The sequence below is a fragment of the Ovis canadensis genome, chromosome 1 (genome assembly GCF_042477335.2).
Source record: "Ovis canadensis isolate MfBH-ARS-UI-01 breed Bighorn chromosome 1, ARS-UI_OviCan_v2, whole genome shotgun sequence".
Taxonomy (NCBI): domain Eukaryota; kingdom Metazoa; phylum Chordata; class Mammalia; order Artiodactyla; family Bovidae; genus Ovis; species Ovis canadensis.
In genome coordinates, this window is record NC_091245.1 from 232,325,265 (window position 1) to 232,347,500 (window position 22,236).

General features: G+C 36.6%; 1 protein-coding gene and 1 pseudogene across 8 annotated transcripts in view; both read right to left on the reverse strand.

Annotated features, from left to right (window-relative positions):
• The window catches only part of RSRC1 (arginine and serine rich coiled-coil 1), a 450,301-nt gene that overhangs the window by 215,410 nt on the left and 212,655 nt on the right, over positions 1 to 22,236 (reverse strand). The gene's annotated exons all lie outside the window — the stretch shown is intronic.
• Positions 12,685 to 15,261, reverse strand: LOC138424577 (translationally-controlled tumor protein pseudogene; annotated as a pseudogene).

A 22,236-nucleotide genomic window follows, 5' to 3' on the forward strand; every position in this document is an offset into this window, starting at 1 on the left:
GCTCAACTGGAATTCCATCACCTCCACTAACTTTGTTCGTAGTGATGCTTTCTAAGGCCCACTTGACTTCACATTTCAGGATGTCTGGCTCTAGATGAATGATCACATCATCATGATTATCTGGGTTGTGAAGATCTTTTTTGTATAGTTCTTCTGTGTATTCTTGCCACCTCTTCTTAATATCTTCTGCTTCTGTTAGGTCCATACCATTTTTGTCCTTTATCGAGCCCATGTTTGCATGAAATGTTCCCTTGGTATCTCTAATTTCTTGAAGAGATCTCTAGTCTTTCCCATTCTGTTGTTTTCCTCTATTTCTTTGCATTGATTGCTGAAGAAGCCTTTCTTATCTCTTCCTGCTATTCTTTGGAACTCTGCATTCAGATGCTTATATCTTTCCTTTTCTCCTTTGCTTTTTGCCTCTCTTCTTTTCACAGCTATTTGTAAGGCCTCTCCAGACAGCCATTTTGCTTATTTTTGCATTTCTTTTCCATGGGGATCGCCTTGATCCCTGTCTCCTGTACAATGTCACGAACCTCATTCCATAGTTCATCAGGCACTCTATCTATCAGATCTAGGCCCTTAAATCTATTTCTCACTTCCACTGCATAATCATAAGGGATTTGATTTAGGTCATACCTGAATGGTCTAGTGGTTTTCCCTACTTTCTTCAATTTGAGTCTGAATTTGGTAATAAGGAGTTCATGATCTGAGCCACAGTCAGCTCCTGGTCTTGGTTTTGCTGACTGTATGGAGCTTCTCCATCCTTGGGTTCAGAGAATATAATCAATCTGATTTTGGTGTTGACCATCTGGTGATGTCCATGTGTAGAGTCTTCTCTTATGTTGCTGGAAGAGGGTGTTTGCTATGACCAGTGCGTTTTCTTGGCGAAACTCTATTAGTCTTTGCCCTGCTTCACTCCTCATTCCAAGGCCAAATTTGCCTGTTACTCCAGGTGTTTCTTGACTTCCTACTTTTGCATTCCTGTCCCCTATAATGAAAAGGACATCTTTTTTGGGTGTTAGTTCTAAAAGGTCTTGTAGGTCTTCATAGAACCATTCAACTTCAGCTTCTGCAGCATTACTGGTTGGGGCATAGACTTGGATAACTGTGACATTGAATGGTTTTCCTTGGAGACAAACAGAGATCATTCTGTCATTTTTGAGACTGCATCATTAGCACCTAGGATAGTGTTTGGAAAATAGTCAATGCTTCAGTTCAGTTCAGTTGCTTAGTCATGTCCTACTCTTTGCGACCCCATGAACTGCAGCACACCAGGCCTCCTTGTCCATCACCAACTCCTGGAGTTCACTCAACCTCATGTCCATCGAGTTGGTGATGCCATCCAGCCATCTCATCCTCTGTCGTCCCCTTCTCCTCCTGCCTCCAATCCCTCCCAGCATCAGAGTCTTTTCCAATGAGTCAACTCTTCGCATGAGGTGGCCAAAGTATTGGAGTCTTAGCTTTAGCATCAGTCCTTCCAATGAACACCCAAGACTGACCTCCTTTAGAATGGTCTGGTTGGATCTCCTCGCAATCCAAGGGACTCTCAAGAGTCTTCTCCAACAGGGGTGGCGGCCGAGAGAAGCTACCCCATGCCCAAGGTCAGGGGTGGCAGCCCAGAGGAGGTACCTCACCCCAGAGGTCAGGAGCGGTGGCCGAGAGGAGCTACCCCATGCCTGAGGTCAGGGGTGGCAGCCGAGAGGAGCAACCCCACGTCCAAGGAGCGGCGGCTGTGCCGGCGCAGGAGGGCTGAGAGGAGCTACTCCACGTTCAAGGTCAGGAGGAGCAGCCCTGAGGAGAAACCCGTAGTCCAAGGTAAGGTGCAGCAGCTGTGCTTTGCTGGAGCAGCCGTGAAGAGATACTCCACGTCCAAGGTAAGAGAAACCCAAGTAAGATGGTAGGTATTGCGAGAAAGCATCAGAGGGCAGACACACTGAAACAATAATCACAGTCAGTGCTTAGCAGGTATATATTTGAAATAAACTTCTTGCAACTTTTCAAAATCTTATAATTATCATATATAAAATAATTCTGAAGCATAAATTTTACAGAATTCTATGTGTCAGGAAGAATTTACCTAACAAACAGATGGATTATTGAGAGAATGATAATGATACTGTGGAAATTATAACAAACAGTAAAAATGAACCATGTAATCTACACTTAGTAAGTTTTTTAACTAACTTATTTGATAATAAAATGGCACTTCTTAAAGTGATCACATGAGCCCTAAATATATATATAGATACATATAGATATATATATGCTGCTGCTGCTGCTGCTAAGTGGTTTCAATAGTGTACGACTCTGTGCGACCCCACAGATGGCAGCCCACCAGGCTCCCCCATCCCTGGGATTCTCCAGGCAAGAACACTGGAGTGGGCTGCCATTTCCTTCTCCAATGTGTGAAAGTGAAGTCGCTCAGTCGTGTCCGACCCTCAGCGACCCCATGGACTGAGCCTTCCAGGCTCCTCCGTCCATGGGATTTTCCAGGCAAGAGTACTGGAGTGGGGTGCCATCGCCTTATCCTTTCTCCAGGCCTCCCTGTCCATCACCAACTCCTGGAGTTCACTCAACCTCATGTCCATCGAGTTGCTGATGCCATCCAGCCATCTCATCCTCTGATAATTTCTTTGTGCCATATCTTTTACAGCAACATGAAAGATATCCTGAAAAAGAGTATAAACTACCTAAAAAATTAAATTTGGGGGAAAAAATAGTTATTTATTACATGCTTATAATGTTCCAGAGACTGTGCTAAGCACTTTACAGACATCTCATTTAACAAAATTCTCATAATGATCCTGACAAGACAGACATTCTTAATACCATCTCTTAGATGAAGAATAAATTACCATAAGTCAAAAAGGTGATAAGGTGGCAGAACTTGTATTTTAATCCAGATCACAAAATCCATGTTCTTAGCAACACTATACTTCTACATAACTAGAGATTCATTTGTTTATTAACTTTCATGGCGTGGGGGGGGGGGGCGGATAAATAAAATAATTTTTAGTTGCCAGAAAAGACCATATAAAGTTAGAACTAAATTTTCTTTAGTCTTTTCAATGCTACCATTAACCATCTTAAAGACTGTGAATGTCATCTAAAAAGCTCATTTTAATCAAGCTTTTTCAAATGAGTAACTTTAAAAATATTAAACATATTCACAGTATAGGTACTGTGCTCTTTCCTTTAAAGTAAATGCAATCTCACTATGACAGAGACACATATCAACAGCTTATCATATTTCTGGCTACATTTCATTTTAACAGTTACTATAATTCTCTTAGGATCAAGGTCTAAGCTAGAAATATTACCCATAGCTCAAAAGTAGATTTATCTTGCCTACAGAACTTAGCACCAAGTTAGTTTAAACAAAGACCAGAAAGGAACAGAATATATTCTGTTTCCAATAGCAAATTCCTTGTAAGAATTTTAATCAAATATTTTTTCTAAACAGCTTAAGCAGTTTGCAAAAAAGTTATTTATAGCTATTTTCTTTTAAAAACCAAGATAGATGTCATTTTATAGATTAGTAAGTTAAAGAGGTGACTCTGATCCTAAGGTTACAATATTCCTCTTAAGGTCTGTTTAAGAAACTCATATTCACTACCCAATAACAGTATGTGAAATGATCCTGCACATGTACTGTGCAAATATACAGCCAGGTTTATTTGTTCATACATTATTTATGGCTGCAAGCAGCAGGGCTGTATAGTTGTGGTAGAGACCTTATGGCCCACAAACACTAAATATTTATTTTGTCCTTTATTTAGACTTCCCAACTCAGGGATCTTCCCAACCCAGGGATCGAACTCAGGTCTCCCGCACTGCAGGTGGATTCTTTACCAGCAGAGCCACAAGGGAAGCCCTTATTTAGACTATACCTGTATTCTTTCCACTTAACTTTTCTACCCTTTATATAGCTGTTAATATTACCTTCACAAAGCAAGCTTCTAATTAAGTTATTGCTTAAAAAACTCATCAGTGACACTCCATTGCTTCCAGATTTAAGCATAAATTATCACCTTAATTTTCAATGCCATCAGTACATTTCAACCTTATTCTTCTACCCTTATCTTTCAACCATTTCTGTATTCATACCCAGCATTTCAACAGTACATGGCTTCTCACTATTTTTCAACCATGTCCTGCATATTTCTCCACTGCTTTCCTCGTGCAGAAGCCTCTATTTGGAATTTCCTTTTCCTCAGTCATCCTTAGTTGCAGAAATGCCATCATCTTTGTTGAGCCCTACCTAGTTGGCTGGATACAGTATGGACTATCAAATGACTCACAGAGTACTCAAAATCCTTGTGAAAATGCTATAGACTACCTTGTTGTTCTTTCAAAATGAGTGTCTCTCCCCTCCTTTTCCCTAATGGCTCAGCGGGAAAGAATCTACCTGTAATGTAGGAGACGTGGGTTCAATCCGTGAGTTGGGAAGGTCCCCTGGAGAAGGAAATGGCAACACACTCCAGTATTCTTGCCTGGGAAATCCCATGAACAGAGGAGTCTAGCATGCTATAGTCCATGGGGTCGCAAAAGAGTCAGGCACAAGTTAGTGATTAAACAACAACTCCTGTACTTAGTTTCCTTCATTCCTAGCCCCAGATACAGAACCTCACTGTTTAAACCAACTTTGAACAGAACTTAGGAAGAAGGTTTAGATTTGTCAAGAAAGTAGCTGTATATGGAAGCTAGGCAGATGAAGCAGAAATTCTCCCTGCTCTGTGGAACCAAGACAGGCAAGGAGAAAGGAAAAGAAGTTTGGCTAACTCAATGAAAGTTTAGAAGCTTAAAACAACAGAAAATGGAAGAAACAACAAATCCAAACCATCATTTGTAATTGCTACATAACTGTGCCACAGAAATGTTTTCTTGACATGTCCTGTCAGAGATTGTAGCTTTCTTTTTCTTTGACAGCTGAACCAAGAGATTCTCCCACAAAAGAAAGAAATTAGGGGGTTTTATATGCATCAGTTCTTGGTACATTAGGCCTCTCAGAAATTCTAAAATAATTCTATGCAAAACAAATTATTTTACTAAAACTTCTAGACATGACAATGAGGTTAAAATAAAATTATAATTAATAATACAATTTTTAATATATTAAATGGTAAGGCACAAATAATTTCAGGTTCCTAAATTTTTTCTAAAGTGAAAAGGTGTGCAGTAACATACAAGGAAAAACATTCATATTGTTCTAAACACTGTTTTAGTATCTTGGTGTTTTTTCTTAAACATTGTTATAACCACCTACTTTTGCTATCACAATTTTAAGTATCAGCACACCATAAATATTAATATTTTAGGATAATCTATTAGATATTATTTTTAAAGAATTACATAAATGTCTTTCCTGAACCTTTTAGAATTCAGTTTAAAATAATATTTCCTATTTTTAAAAGCCTTTGTAGCCTGGCAACAGCTATTTCTAAGAAACTTATTCCCTGTGACTACTTTTCTTTCAGTTATTTGACTTTGTCTCTCTCTCTCTTTGTATCATCTCACAACTGCTGGGAAGGGAATGGTGTTCTCTGCAGTACCAATCACCTGGACTAGTCTACTTATTATTTCTCTTTGCTGTACTGACTTCACAAAAGTTTTTAACTCTCTTGACAGAACCTTTTCTGTTTTATTCCAAGTTATAATTTCTATCTTTAAATGCAGTTACTTAGTCTCTAAAAGATCTTTTAAAATCACCTTTTAAAAGTGTTTTTGCTAACAAAAGCCAAGAGGTAAAAGTACTAGAAAGTTTTTTTAAGTTATGTTTTTTCCTCAAAAACATTAATTAAATTTGAACCACTGGGTTCAAAATGGACAATGAAGCAGATAAAATATTTGACCTTCTGTAGGTTTATTTTATATCTCTATAAACATGCCGTAGAAAATAACTGATTGGAATGATTTACTAAGAGATTTTCTAGATGGATTATTTACATACAGGATGTTTGCAATATTTCATATGTCCCCAAAAGTTTTATATATATATGGGAAAAAAAAAAGTAAAAGGCAAAGAAAGACTGATTATATATCAGAACTGTATTCTAATCTTAACTATGTAAACTTTAAGGGTTTGTTTTCTCATCCATGCAAGCGTGTTAATCACAATCCTTTTCAAAAATAGAAAACTGTCCCCCAAAAGTAAATGACTAAATAAATTGAGGTTTGATCCCTTGACGGAAGCAGCACAGTAGTCAATTTTACAAAGATTTTTAAAGACATTAAATACCATGGGGAAATGCTAGAATTACATTTTTATAACTGTAAAATGAAACATGTAAAATGACCCAGATTGTTAAAAAAAAGAAATTAAATTTAAAAATTTTACATAAAATGCATATCGTAGGAAAAAGCTAGAAAATATGTGATAAAATAATTTTTATTATCTATTCTAACCTTAAGTTTTTCTATGTTTTTCAAGTAGGATTTCATCAGCTGGATGAAATTCCATTTCCTGGAGCAGGAAAAATGGGTTTCACAACAAAAATAATGTCTTTATAGTTAAAATAATTTAAAAATTAGATGACTATTAAATTTTTTTACAGTTCAATACAAAGTACATTAATGTCACATTTCAGTGTATTAAAGTATGCTCTAGAAATTGTAAGATTTAAGTTTTGCCTATAATCTGACATTTGACACCCATTCTTGCTACTACCATGAGGTTATAGACATATGTTGCTTAGAGGTGAATTTTATAATGGATAAATGTACCAGCCTTTTGCCTCAGGAGACTCGTGATCAAAAGTAATAAGTGAAAATTATGTAGATGATCAAATACTGTTTTTTTTTAGTTGACATTAGTCTAATCACAAAACCACTTCCCTATTCATCATAATTAATGATCTCCACTCAAGGAAAGCCCAAAACCATGGGTGTTGTTACTCATGATTAAAATATACTAGCAGAGGCTTGATTTCTAACTTATGTTGCTATTTTCCTTTTAGAATTCTAATGTAGAGCCCAAGTAATATACAAATATAAAATCAATATATTATTTCTTGAACTCCCATTCTAAAATAATCAGATTCCTCTCTCTTTCTTGCTGGTTTCCTCCTCACCCATCCTTGCTTATCTAAGACAATGAGGTAACCTAAGCCCTATTTTACTTATGAAAATTATCACACTAATCAGTTCAATTCAGTTCAGTCGCTCAGTCGTGTCTGTCTCTTTGTGACCCTATGACCCATAGCATGCCAGGCCTCCCTGTCTATCACTAATAAAATCCTATAATCAAGAGTAGTACTTTATGTATTTAAAAAATACCTATTATAAAAGAGCAACCAAATATATTTTCACAGTAACTTTAGTATGATAACCAACTCTATACCACTTGACCAGCCTTCCCTTTTCTTTTCAATTGACCACTCTACCAAAATGGCAGCTGATTTTTCACATTCTTGAAAAATACAATTTCTTTCAAAATTAGTTCTACATATTTTTATTTTTTCACAAGGCCATGAAGGAGAAAACATTAATAAAAAAACCCTTCAGGTAAAATTATATGAAATGCTAGTATTTTGCATTTTTAAAATACAAAAGTGGTAATTTCATTTTGCTCAACTTAAAAAAACAAAGTTGACAAGGGAATAGGGTTGTCTTTTTCACTTAGAAGCAAGAGAACAAATCATGAAGGAAAATGACTGACAGATTAGACTGAATAAAAATACTCTATATAAAAAGTATCCGGCAACACAGAACTAAAATAGATGGCAACACAGTGACAGTAATATTATTAGCAGCAAATCTAACCAAGAGTTTAGAGCTTCATTTCAAAACAACTACTAAAGGTTGTTAACAAATCACTAATTTCTAAAAGATTAGAGAAAGAATGAGTTTAAGACAACTCACACAGTAAAATGACAGCCGGTCAAGTTCTCTACTTAGATTTCTCTGGGAGAAGTCTCAGTTCTTATTATTAAAATGTGGAAATTAGATAATTCTGATACTTAATGCTAGCCAATGATGCAAAACTTTCATGCATGAGTGCCAAGTCGTTTCAGTCGTGTCCGACCTTTTGCGACCTGCCAGGCTCCACTGTCCATGGTATTATGCAGGCAAGAATACTGGAGTAGGTTGCCATGCCCTCCTCCAGGGGATCTTCCCAATCCAGGGACTGGACCCACGTCTCTTCTGTCTCCTGCACTGGCAGGAGGGTTCTTCACCACTAGTGCCACCTGGGAAGTACTCATCACACTTCACTCATAAACTGCATCTTCTAGGCTGATACAACAGCCACAGAAAGCAATCTGAAAAATGTGCAGGAAGTCTTAGAAGTACTCATACTCTCTGAGAAACTATTTCTAATTTCGGGACCTAGAAAGAAATATTTAAAATAATTGAGAGCTATGATCATTCAGATATTTCAGATACTTGCTTTAAAAAAGTGAAGGCCAGACAAAGACAGACATATAGATCAATGGAACAAAATAGAAAGCCCAGAGATAAATCCACACACATATGGACACCCTATCTTTGACAAAGGAGGCAAGAATATACAATGGAGTAAAGACAATCTCTTTAACAAGTGGTGCTGGGAAAACTGGTCAACCACTTGTAAAAGAATGAAACTAGATCACTTTCTAACACCGCACACAAAAATAAACTCAAAATGGATTAAAGATCTAAATGTAAGATCAGAAACTATAAAACTCCTAGAGGAGAACATAGGCAAAACACTCTCAGACATAAATCACAGCAGGATCCTCTATGATCCACCTCCCAGAATTCTGGAAATAAAAGCAAAAATAAACAAATGGGATCTAATTAAAATTAAAAGCTTCTGCACAACAAAGGAAAATATAAGCAAGGTGAAAAGACAGCCTTCTGAATGGGAGAAAATAATAGCAAATGAAGCAACTGACAAACAACTAATCTCAAAAATATACAAGCAACTTATGCAGCTCAACTCCAGAAAAATAAACGACCCAATCAAAAAATGGGCCAAAGAACTAAATAGACATTTCTCCAAAGAAGACATAGGGATGGCTAACAAACACATGAAAAGATGCTCAACATCACTCATTATTAGAGAAATGCAAATCAAAACCACAATGAGGTACCACTTCACACCAGTCAGAATGGCTGCGATCCAAAGATCTGCAAGCAATAAATGCTGGAGAGGGTGTGGAGAAAAGGGAACCCTCCTACACTGTTGGTGGGAATGCAAACTAGTACAGCCACTATGGAGAACAGTGTGGAGATTCCTTAAAAAATTGCAAATAGAACTACCTTATGACCCAGCAATCCCACTGCTGGGCATACACACCGAGGAAACCAGAATTGAAAGAGACACATGTACCCCAATGTTCATCGCAGCACTGTTTATAATAGCCAGGACATGGAAACAACCTAGATGTCCATCAGCAGATGAATGGATAAGAAAGCTGTGGTACATATACACAATGGAGTATTACTCAGCCGTTAAAAAGAATTCATTTGAATCAGTTCTGTTGAGATGGATGAAACTGGAGCCGATTATACAGAGTGAAGTAAGCCAGAAAGAAAAACACCAATACAGTATACTAACACATATATATGGAATTTAGGAAGATGGCAATGACGACCCTGTATGCAAGACAGGGAAAGAGACACAGATGTGTATAACGGACTTTTGGACTCAGAGGGAGAGGGAGAGGGTGGGATGATTTGGGAGAATGCCATTCTAACATGTATACTATCATGTGAATTGAATCGCCAGTCTATGTCTGACGCAGGATGCAGCATGCTTGGGGCTGGTGCATGGGGATGACCCAGAGGGATGTTGTGGGGAGGGAGGTGGGAGGGGGGTTCATGTTTGGGAATGCATGTAAGAATTAAAGATTTTAAAATTTAAAAAAAATAAATAAAAATAAAAAAAAATAAATGCAAAAAAAAAAAAAAGTGAAGGCCAGGAAGTGACCTAAACCTCCAACAATAAAGAACTCATTAGATAAATGTATTCCATAAGATATAATATTTCTATTGAAAACAATGACAGTGCTAAACATTTAAAGTATGTAAAACTGCCTACCAACAAGAAAATGCCAGTGTACTATATATATCAAGAAAATTTAAAGTGTTTATTCTTTGACACATAATTAAAAAAAGAATCTAACCTAAAATAATCATTTAAGATTCAAAGATCTATGTACAAAGATATTTGTCACAGTGCTACCTATAAGAGCAAATTATTGAAAAATTATTGAAAACAATATACCAATAAACTTCTAACAGAATAATTGATTTTAATACACTGATACAGTAAAGTATAATATAGCTATTGAAAATGCTTACCAAAAAATTAATGACACTGAAAATCATTCCAACTATACTAAGTGAAAATGTGAGATACAAATATAGATCATACTTCAGTTTTGATTTATGTGAAATATGTATTATAATATGGATGCACAAAACAGACATGAAAGAATCATCCCAAAATGTTACAATGGTATATTCTTTCAGCAATGGCAGCAAGAGGAGATTGGTGTAAATCTAGATAAAATGACTGAAGAGCACGGCGAAAGTAAAGGCAGATGACAATGTATTTGCTGAAGTAAAACAGCATGTTTTGTTTTTCTTGCTTGGGAACATTACATCACCATGGCTTAAATGGCAAATATCCACAGCTTTAGCACCAGAAGTAATAGATTTGGTTCAAGTTAGTAGCAGAACAACTAGACCTTTAATGGGGAAATTTTGGAAGTGAGAGTCATAGAAGGTTGAGATTATAAACTGTCCATATACTCCCAGCTATCTACTAAATTATGCATGTGGGCAGAAAATCCCAGAGAATCCAGTGAAGATTGAAAGCCTGTGATACTTATAAATTTGCTCCACCTTGCAATGTATTCCTCATCTACATACATCAGTCATAGTGTGGAAACCTTACTGCCCTGAGGCATCATTCACTGACCAACCACTAAACTACAGGAGCCATGCTAAGCAGACAACACTAACAAACACACAAAAACTGAGCTAAGATACCACAACCAAACATTGCAGAGGCAATAAATTTCACAGATTGAGTCTAGGAAAGACAACTGCCTCCTTTAAAAAACAAACAAACATACAAACAAAAAACCACAAAAGGAAAACAAAACAAACTGAATCCAGAGTTAGAACAGCATATCATCCACTAGTCCAGTTTTTAAGCAAAATTTTGCTGCTGCTGCTGCTCAGTTGCTCAGTTGTTTCTGACTCTGTGACCCTCTGGACTGCAGTCCACCAGGCTCCTAGGTCCATGGAATTTTTCAGGCAAGAATACTGGAGCAGGTTATGATTTAAAACAACTTATTAAAAAGTATGAACATATGAACCCATATTCAAGAAAAAAGAGTGGTTAATAGGAAGCAGCTCCAAATTGGTCCAGATGTTTGATTTAACAGATAAAGATTTCAAGAAAGCGATTACAAAATGTTCAAAGAATTAAAGGAAAATATGCTAAGAAGGATTAAACAAATAGGGAATCTCAATGGAGAACTTTGAAACTATAAAGAGAGAACCAAATGGAAATCTACATTTGACAAGTACAATAACTAAAACAGAACCCTCCCCCAACCCCAAAAAACACTTCACATCACTAGATGGACTCATTAACAGACTGAGATGGCAGAAGAAAGAATCAGTGAATATAAAGGCATATCAATAAAAATTATCCAAAGCAAAAATCAAAGTGAAAAAATACTGAAGGAAAACGAACAAAGCCTTAGTGAGCCGGATGTAACTTAAGTCTTAGAAGGAGAAAAGAGAAAGAAAAGGACAAAAAAATACATATATATATATGAAAAAATAATGACAAAAAAGTACCAAGTTTGGTGGAAAACTTTAATACCTTAACAAAATTCAATGGATTCCAAGTGAACAAATACAAAAACAACCAAACTTATATGCATCATGGTCAAACTTCTGAAAGCTAAAGGCAAAGAGAAAATTTGGAAAGGAGCAAGAAAAAAATAGCACAACATGTACACAGAAAATATATAATTAACGTTTGACTTTTCATCAGAAATAATGCAAACTAGAAGACAATGGTGATGGAATATTTAAAGGGCTGGTGGAAAAATATTAATACTTGTCCATCAAAAATTCAGTATATAAAAAAAAAGGCAAACTAAAAACATTCACAGGTAAGCAAAAACTGAGATAGTTCATTGCTAGCAGACCAGCCCTAATAAGAAATACTGAAGGAAGTCCTTCTGGCTAAACAGAAATGAATGATAACTCAGAATTCAGAATAGGAAGGAATTAAGAGGAATGGAAAGAATAACTATGTGAGTAAATATAAGATATTTTTAATTTTCCATAATTTTTTAAAAAAGACATATGCTTGCTGAGTAAAGATTCTAACACTCTATTGTTGAGTTTATAAAGTATACAGATGTAATATGTATAGTATTACAAAGGAGAGGAAAATGGAGGTAAACTGGAAAATGAAGATAAACTGGTAATGTTTTATTAGAAGTAAATTACTATCAATTTGAAGTAGACTGCAATAAGTTAAAGATGCATACTGTAATACCTAGAGGAACTCCTGAAATATTTTTCCTACAGTGTCCTTGAAAACTTACATAGTCAGGATATCACCTAGATACAACAGTATAATACACACTATTCCAAAAAAAAACCAGAAGGGCACCAAAATGGCAATAGCCCTGAATCAAAATGGAAGCATTATAAAGTGACTTATTTTTTCTTTTCTTTCTTGTTTCTGCATTACATATGAAGTGATTATAATATTCTTAAATGGAATATTCCAATAAAATTTAAACCATGTAAAAAATACCATAATAAATATACCAAAAACTCATGAGATACTAAAGACATTTTAAATATGGGTATCTTACATGCGCATCAGAGAGTTTATAAACGTCTTGAAATAATACAGATTTATATTTTCCTGGACAGAGAATCTATGGTTATTATCAGACTCCAAAAGGGATTTATATGTCAAAAAAAAGTTAAGAACCAGTTTTCTAAAGTATTAATAAATGGCTTATCAAATTCCATTCATTTGGACTGTGGACTCTGAAGCATCCTTATGTAATTAACTGCTCTTTAAAATTCATTAATTTAAGTTAGTTCATAACTCTTTAATTTCCCTTTATTCTTATTTCAGAGGTTCTGATCTGGGTGACAGGAAGAAATAGGGTAAGGAGAATATTCCATGGGCCACAAAAGCAGAAAACAGCAACACGACTGTATAAACTGGAAGTCCCTTAATCCTGAAACAAGTTATTCAGCTAGGTAGTTTTTGCTTTTATTTTTCCACATAAGTCTTCATGAAAGTGCCTATGAGTTCATGATATTTTAACAATTTCTTAGGTAATTTGCTGTTTAGGCAGGTTGGGAATTACTGCTCTGAATTAACAGTGAAATCCTGAAGCTAAGTTTGTTTGTGATTATTTCCATATCCCTATCACCCAAAGCAGAACCTGGAACAGAGAAGACTCTCAATAAAAAACCTGTTGAAATAAATAAGTCCGTCTTCTTTTTCATAGTGTGTGGATAAAGAATAAAATCAAGCAGTATCAAATTACCATCTACATTATATATAACAAATACTGAGATAAGAAAATGCTTACACTCCTTAGATAGTAAGTTACTGGTGGTAGTAAGCTATATTGGAAGATTTGTGTTTGGATTATTAGTGCTGAAGTATTCCAGATCTCTGTCCCTGAAATCCTTTCTGTCCTTACTGGTCCAGTAAAAATAACTCCTCGTTCACATTATTTCCTGAGGAAAACAAATCTTAGTCCTTGAGTCAGCAATATCTCTTGGGCTCTTAAGTGACTACATCAGGAGACACTGATTTAAAACCTAGACAAATTTATTGTTTCTTTTTCTAAACAAGAGGAAAGAAATCATTATCTATGAAAATAATAAGAACAATGCCATTTTAGGTCACTTCCAAATTCAAAGCAAAGCTTCCAACAGAGTTGCTTAACAAGTATTAAAATTCTTGCCTTTTAAATGCATAGACTTAAACAAATGAAGATGATAGATTAAAGCACAAATGGTACCTTTAACATGATATTCAGACTAGGCTATCTGATCAGACAATTCACAGAACAGAGAAACCATTCCTTGAAATAACAGCAACCCATATACTCCGTTCCATTTTGAACTTTCAAAGGGTCCCAATCCTATGGGAAGAGACATTTCAAGTACTATACATATGCATGCTAGTCGTGGATCTTATTAGTAGACCCATTTCATTATAAAAATTCATTTCAAAATTTGTGGTTATTAACGATAATTACACAACAACAAAAAACTTCGTGGAGAAAAAAATTTTGAGATGCAGTATACATATATATTTTTTTTCCCAATGAGTTTAAATGTGTTTTATTTTTAGATAACCTACATGACACGTTTTCTCAAAAACAATGCCTCCGCTCCAAATAAATCAACGTTCAAAACAAATGAAGAGCTCAAGATGACATCAGTCCCATCTGTCTAAGTCCTGGTGTTGTGTGGATGAAAAGCAGTGGCCAGCCAGTTCTGACGACAGGTGACTGATCCAAAGTAACTGCCAACTTTGTTAAGATTTTTCCATCTCTAAACCATCCTTAAAGAAAATCACATATGGGGTTACACCATCCTCATGGTAGTCCAGCAGAGCGACCATGCCATCTGGATTCATGTTTTCACCAATAAAGAACTGATAGTTTTTGAAATTAGCAAGGATGTGCTTGATTTGTTCTGCAGCCCCTGTCATAAAAGGTTTTACTCTTTCTGGTCTCTGTTCTTCAAGTTTCCCTTTGATTGATTTCATGTAATCTTTGATGTACTTCTTGTAGGCTTCTTTTGTGAAGCTGGTTTCCTGCAAGTGATGGTTCATGACAATATCGACACCAGTGATTACTGTGCTTTCGGTACCTTCGCCCTCGGGGCCTTCAGCGGAGGCATTTCCACCAATGAGCGAGTCATCAATGTTACCCTCTGTCCTACTGACCATCTTCCCCTCCACCTCCAAACACAGCCTGTCCGCGACCTCCCGGATCTTGTAGATGTCAGAGAACATCTCGTCATGGCTAATGAGGTCCCGGTAGATGATCATGATGGCGACTTGAGGGAGGCGACAGCGGCGCTGGCTTAGCAGGAGCCCAGAGCTCAGAGCGAGCGCAGTGCGGCCAGGGTGGTGCTCGGGGGTAGGGGGGAGCGGGCGGAAAAGCGCAGTATATTTTTAATGATTAATAACAATAGAAAACTATACTGATTAGAAATGTAACAACAAAATGTGGTGTTTTGGTCCGCACAACAGTCTACTCACCCATTACAAATGTAGCTGATGGACTAAAACTGAGTCAGATTCACACTTATCAGGCTTGCCAGGGCAACCTTGGAGTCAGCCGATCAGAAATCTAGTGTTGAACCAACAAGTGTCTTGTAAAAGAGCTAATGTAAATTAGCTGAACCTCATAATAATCCTTTAGCTATTAGATATGTGATTTCCAAGTTCAAAATATATATTCAACACCCTTATTTCTCTTTGATTCAGGCTTCTTCCCTAGCCCCTCCTCGGGTCTTATTTATGGGTCGTAGGAAAAGAGGGGGGAGGGGACTTTCCTGGTGGTACAGTGGATAAAAACCCACCTGCCAATGCAGGGGACATGGGTTTGACCCCCAATCGGAGAAGATTCCACAAGCCGTGGAGCAGCTAAAGCCCATGTGCCACAACTACTGAGTCCACGTGCCCCAAATACTGAAGACCTGGTGGCCCAGAGTCAATGCTCTGCAACAAGAGAAGCCATCACAGTAAGAAGCCCTGATCATCAGACCTAGAGGAAGCCTGCATGCAGCAATGAAGACCCAGTGCAACCAAAATAAATAAATTTTCAAAAAAGAGGGAATAAAAACTCAGAGTTACTTTCACTATAATTTTTTTTAAATGCTCAGGAGCTAAGAGGCATTCATCCTAAGGTACTCTCTGCCCTTAACAGAATATGACATAAAAAGGGAGACAGGCAGCTTTCCTAAGCTGTCACAGAAGTTCATGTGGGAAGATCAGTCACATGGCCTGGCACAGAGGGAAATACCTTGCTCACATGGGGAGACCTAGTGGGATCAGCAATAGTACGGGGCAGAGGAGGGTCAAAGCAGAGGCGGATTTAAAAAGTAGAGGTGAAGGTCATGGTCTTCTTCTTTTTAAATTGTTCAAACCACCTATGTTGTTTTTGAGCACATGCAATTCTCCTCAAAACTGCCACAGACTCTTGGGGGACACTGATAACCACCTCAACTACAAGGGTAAAAGTCAGTAAAGTACCTTTTGTGAAAAGAAGTTTGGTTTTACTTGAATACTGCCTTTTAGTTCAGATTAAAAACCAGGAAAAAGTCAGGAATACAGAAATACTTTGGTATACCCATATGCTCAAATATCACCCAAGTCTCTTGTGTGTTGCTAGGAGACTGTCAAATGGTAACATCTCAGTGGATTAATGAGCTCTTTAATAATCACTAAAGCAGAGTTCCACCTGGAGTCCAAGAAGCCTGAATCCTTGATATGTTCTAGGAGGATCCCTGTAAGAATGTTTGTGTTTTTCTTTTTTTTTTTTTTGGAGAATTTTAAACTCTGGCTTTGGTGTTACACTAAAAACTACTAATTTAAGCATATGAGTGCCCCACTTATTATCAAGCAATTGAATGCAATTTCAATGGCAGGTTTTATGTTTATGTTCATTATCAAGTTTGGTGCCATGTGATCTCCTGAAATGTGGTGTTTGCTTTTAATGTGTCTGTAAGCATGTCTAACTGCTGCAAAGGAGGCCTGTACAAATGTCAAATGACAACAATGACCTCCTATCCACCACTGTACTCATGTTAAATTTTCTGGCAGTTATAAAGGCAAAATGATTCTTATTGAAGTTACAATTTGCAACTAAGACACTTTCACAAAATAATAAGTCTTTAATTTCTCCAGTTATATAGTAAATTGAGACTGTGTCATTTTTATGAAAGTAAATCAAAGGGCTACTTGATTTAGTACCAGAAGTATTATTCTGGACTAATAAGAAAAAAATTGAACTTATGTCAAAGCATTTTTTTTCATCAAGAGCAGGACAAACAACGTCACTCTGGTATAAAAGTAAGGGATTCCACAGCAAACTGAACAGAGAGAAGTGGATGGAGAGTGAGGGGTATCACATGAAACAGAATAGAGAAGTACAGACAGGGCAAAGTCAAAACAACCTGAGCTACAACATCCCTTTCTTCATTCATCATTTGAGCTGAGGTACTGCTAGTCTTTGCACATACTACTTGCAGTGGCTGTAACTGCAGTGAGATGGAGGTAAACTTACATAGATCTTTTAAACTTTTTGTCAGAATTTTATTATTTTTGGTTGTATTATTATAATATTATTACTAAGTCGCCAAAAAGATGGCTCAGTGATTAAAATAGCTTACTTATCAAAACAGAAAAATTAAAATAACAAAAATCGCAAAATCATTCAGGAAATACAGGAAACACAAAACATACAAGTAAATCTGACTATTAATAAACCAAACATTAGAAAGTCAATGTAAGTAAACTAGCATCATCTATGTTAAGATAATCCACTTACATTATACTGGTTAAATTCTCCTTTCATTGATTTTGTAATTTTATATTTTATTTGTAAACATAGCCAGTGAATTTGTACTAATATGCAAATTTGAGAGGTAACTAAGTATACTAACAGCACGAGCTCTGGAAACTGCCTGGATTTAAATCCACAGCTGACGTTTATTATCTGTGGGATCTTGAACAAGTCATTCAGTCTATATGTGCCTCAGTTTCCTTATCTATAAAATGGAGATAATAATATTACTCAAAAATCCCACCTTAATGTTATAAGTAGGATTAAAAAAAAAAAAAGTATGAGCTCTGGAGACAGACTGCCTGAGTTTCATAACTCAATTTTTCTTCTCCCAGAGTGTATTACTGCGGGATTTTATTGTGCCTTTCTTGTTGGGTTACTGTAAAGATGAGATGAGTGTGTGTGTGTGTGTGCGTGTGCGCATATCTATCTATTTATCTATCCAATCAATACAAAATGCCTAGCACCTAGTACATGTTATATATGTTACCTGATGTTATTGTTACTGCAATTTCATTTTTAATATTAGTATTACAGTTTTACATTTATATAAACACTACACCTGTAAGGAGTTTAATGTGGTTATGTATATGCATTAAACAATATTATGATATAAATCAAAGGAATCAAAATGTATTAAGTGGATGGGGGAGGAATTTTTTTCTCTTTCAAGAGTATGCATATGACTAAAATTCAGGAAGCTATTTTTAAATTATATCACCACCATAATGTTTATCCTAAAGCTACGTTTATTTTAACCATATGGAAAAGTGTTACTTCTGAAACTTTTAAGAAACACTGATAATCTGGTAACACAACAAGGCTTACTAACATTTTGGTGGCCTACCCACACCTCATATCACCTTTGTCTAATCACAAAACACTGTAGCAACCATGCATGCCCACAGCATGGCAGCTATGAGTCAGGCAACAGCTCGATACCAGCCAAATCAAGTGTGGTTTTATTTCTGCTGGTTAAATTTAAATGTTAGATCAGTGAATAAACACCAACACAAACTTTTTCATATTTATATAATATACTATAAGTTACTCAGAACAAATAGAACCACCACCTTTCATACAAAGTGTGTGGCACCTTTTCATACCATTAAAAGACAATTATCCATGGTTTAGAGGCTTTTTTTTTCCTTATACTTTAAAAGTATTTGGAAATCGAATATTATATAAATCACAGAATATTAGTCTGATTTTAAAGAAGGATGAGAGTGAATGTTCATTTTTATTTTTGCCTAAATGGTCTTTTTATATCAAACCCTGATAGTCAACTTAGTTTCTTTAGGAATGAGCTCTCATATCAATAAATAAAAGTATGAACTGATGGTAAATATTCAGTTACTATGTCAGAACACAATATTCGCTTTTGCTGGGATATATAACTAAAACACTTCACTTGTCTTTGCCACACATGTGGTGGTTAGTTTATTTTTTCATATAAATTCATGAGAAACTTTTTCATAGATCTGGTTTTCTTAAAAATGTTTGATTAGTGCTTTATGCTCCAACCTGGATAGTGGATACAACTTGGATAATCACCAATAGATGGCACTGTTCGCACTAGGTAGCCAAAACCTCATAAATGTCTCATTACAGGCACAAATTATTAAGACCAAAATCAGTGAATCTGAATTTTTCAAGATGGAGGACATATATAAAAATAAATTAAATATTAAAAAATTTATACTGAATAGTTTCAGAATACAGAGACCGATTTAAGGCAAACCATTTACTCACCTAAAAATATTTATTGAGTACCTACTATCACTAGGCATCAGAGATATAAAAGTGATTAAGATATTTCCTGGTCTCATATAATTATACAATAATATAACTAATAATGGAGATATTCACTGAGAAGCAAAGAGGTGCATTCTGGGGATGGAATGGGTAAGTGAAAGATTTTTGCAAAAATGGTCCCTGAGCTGGTTCCAAAGGATGGGAGTCTGGGGGTAGTATTCGTCAGTATATTCTTTAAGTTCTTACAATTTAAAAAAAGGGAAAAGCAACAGCAAGAACTGGAAGGAAAGAAATGGTATACTAGTACAATGTGAAAAGTATAAATCAGAACATGGTAAGATATAAACCTGGAAGAAGAGGTCTGCAGCATTCAAAGAGTCTTGTTATCTTAATGAAATTTGGACTTCAGTCTTCATGGGATGGGGGTCCATTAGGGAGTAATAGAGATTGGCATAGTCATATTTATATTTTGGAGAGATCACTGTAGGAACTACGTGAACAGGAACTTGAACGGGAGATTGGAGGTGGGAATCCAACTACAGTTGTGGCAGTCCAGACAGAGAGCCTGATGCCTGAACCAGAGCAGTGGCAATATGAAACTGGAGCCTATTATACAGAGTGAAGCAAGTCAGAAAGAAAAACACCAATACAGGATATTAACACATATATGTATGGAATTTAGAAAGATGGTTTAACAATGACCCCATATGTGAAATAGCGAAGGAGACACAGATGTAAAGAGCAGACTTTTGGACTCTGTGGGAGAGGTGAGAGTGGGATGATTCGAGAGAATAGCATTGAAACATGTATATTATTATATGTGAAAAAGATCGCCAGTCCAGGTTCAACGCATGAGACAGGGTGCTAAGGGCTGGTGCACTGGGATAACCCTGAGGGATGGGATGGGGTGGGAAGTGGGAGGGGGGGTTCAGGATGGGGAACACATGTACACGCATGGCTGATTCATGTCAGTATATGGCAAAAACCACTACAATATTGTAAAGTAATTAGCCTCCAATTAAAACAAATTAATTAATTTTTAAAAAAGAAACCAAAAAAAATAGTAGAAGGGAAGATATCATTTTAAGAAATGTTTAAAGGCTGTGTTTTAGCAGGATATGGTGTTTAAATGGATATGGGATGTGAGGGAGAAAAAATCAAGGGTGATTATCAAGACAAAGCATTTCACAGGTACTTTTGAAATGCCACAGATAACTTTTTACTGATCTACCATTTTTAATTGTTTTTAATAAGTTGCTGACCTGCTTATTCATCTCCAATCTTTATGTAGCATCTTGTATTTTATCTTCAAAACACATCAGAATTTTTAAGAACTTCCCTGATGGTCCAGTGGCTAAGAACCTCCCTGCTAATGCAGGGGACACATATTCGATCCCTGGTCTGGGAAGATTCTACATACCGCAAGGCAGCTAAGTCCATGTGCTACAACTACTGATCCCACGCTCTACAGACCACACACCACAACTGTTGAAGCCCATGCACCCTAGAGCCTATGTCCCACAACAAGAGAAGCCACTGCAAAGAGAAGATTGTGCACTGCCACTAGAGAGTAGCCCCACTCGCCACAACTCGAGAGAGTTCGCGCACAGCAATAAAGACACAGCAAAGTCATGAATAAATAAATATTTTTTAAAATGGCTAAACAATAACTTTAAAAAATAGTTATCATAAAATATGGTTATTATATATTTGTCATCTCTTCTGTTAATTAGATTACATCACATGAACACAAGGTCCTCTCTCTTGATCTGGATCACTGTTGAATACCTAGCACCTAGTCTGGTATATAGCTGATGTTCAACAAATAACTTGAAAAGTTAAAGTGAAAGTTGCTCAGTGGTGTCTGACTCTTTGTGACCCCATGGACTGCAGCCTGCCAGGCTCCTTTGTCCATGGAATTTCTCCAGGCCAGAATACTGGAGTGGGTACTGGAGCTGAGCCACCTGGTAAAGAATCTGCCTACAATGCAGGATACTCCATTTTGATTCCTGGGTCAGGAAGATCCACTGGAGAAGGGATAGGCTACCCACTCCAGTATTCTTGGGATTACCTGATGGTTCAGCTGGTAAAGAATCCGCCTGCAATGTGGGAGACCTGGGTTCAATCCCTGGGTTGGGAAGATCCTCTGGAAAAGGGAACAGCTACCCACTCCAGTATTCTGGCCTGGAGATTTCCATGGACTGTATAGTCCATGGGGTTGCAAAGAGTCCGACACAACTGAACAGGTTTCGCTTTCAACTGTTGAAGAAACACGTATTTCTGAAGATTCAAGCTCTACTCACAATCTGCTTGTCTGATTACTTTCCATCAGGATCAAACACTACTTTAGTCCCCATTTAGTAAAGCATATCCACAAGAGATGCAGCCTATTCATTAAGTACTTTAGCTTTTTTCAGTGACAGCTTTTCTCACCAGGGCAGGAATGAGCCTTTCAACATGTCAAGTTAGCAGCTATTTTCCAGCATAATAGGTGCTCTCTGGTCAGGTCAGTTTTCTTCAGCATGGACAACTAAAACACCATACTATAGAAACGAAATTTCCTCCCTCATTTTATGAGTCTTCTCAAAGTTTCTGCCATGTCTCCTTGCGTCTTTTTTTTTTCATGGATATTAATTTATTCAAAATCATTAACCTTCTCAAGGCTGTCTTAAGACTTTATAGTGTTTGGTTAATCTTCTACAGTTTAACTATCCCTTAAAAATTTTTCCCTCTACTTTCACAATGCAAAGTATTATTTATAGCATGTTCATGGAGGGAAAGGGGTAGACAGGGTGCTCCATTTTTAAAAACATACCCAGGTTTTCCAATGACATTCTCTATCAGTTTCCTTGGGATTTCAAGGAAACAAACAGATTTATTTTAAAAAGCTTAAACATAAAAATCTGAA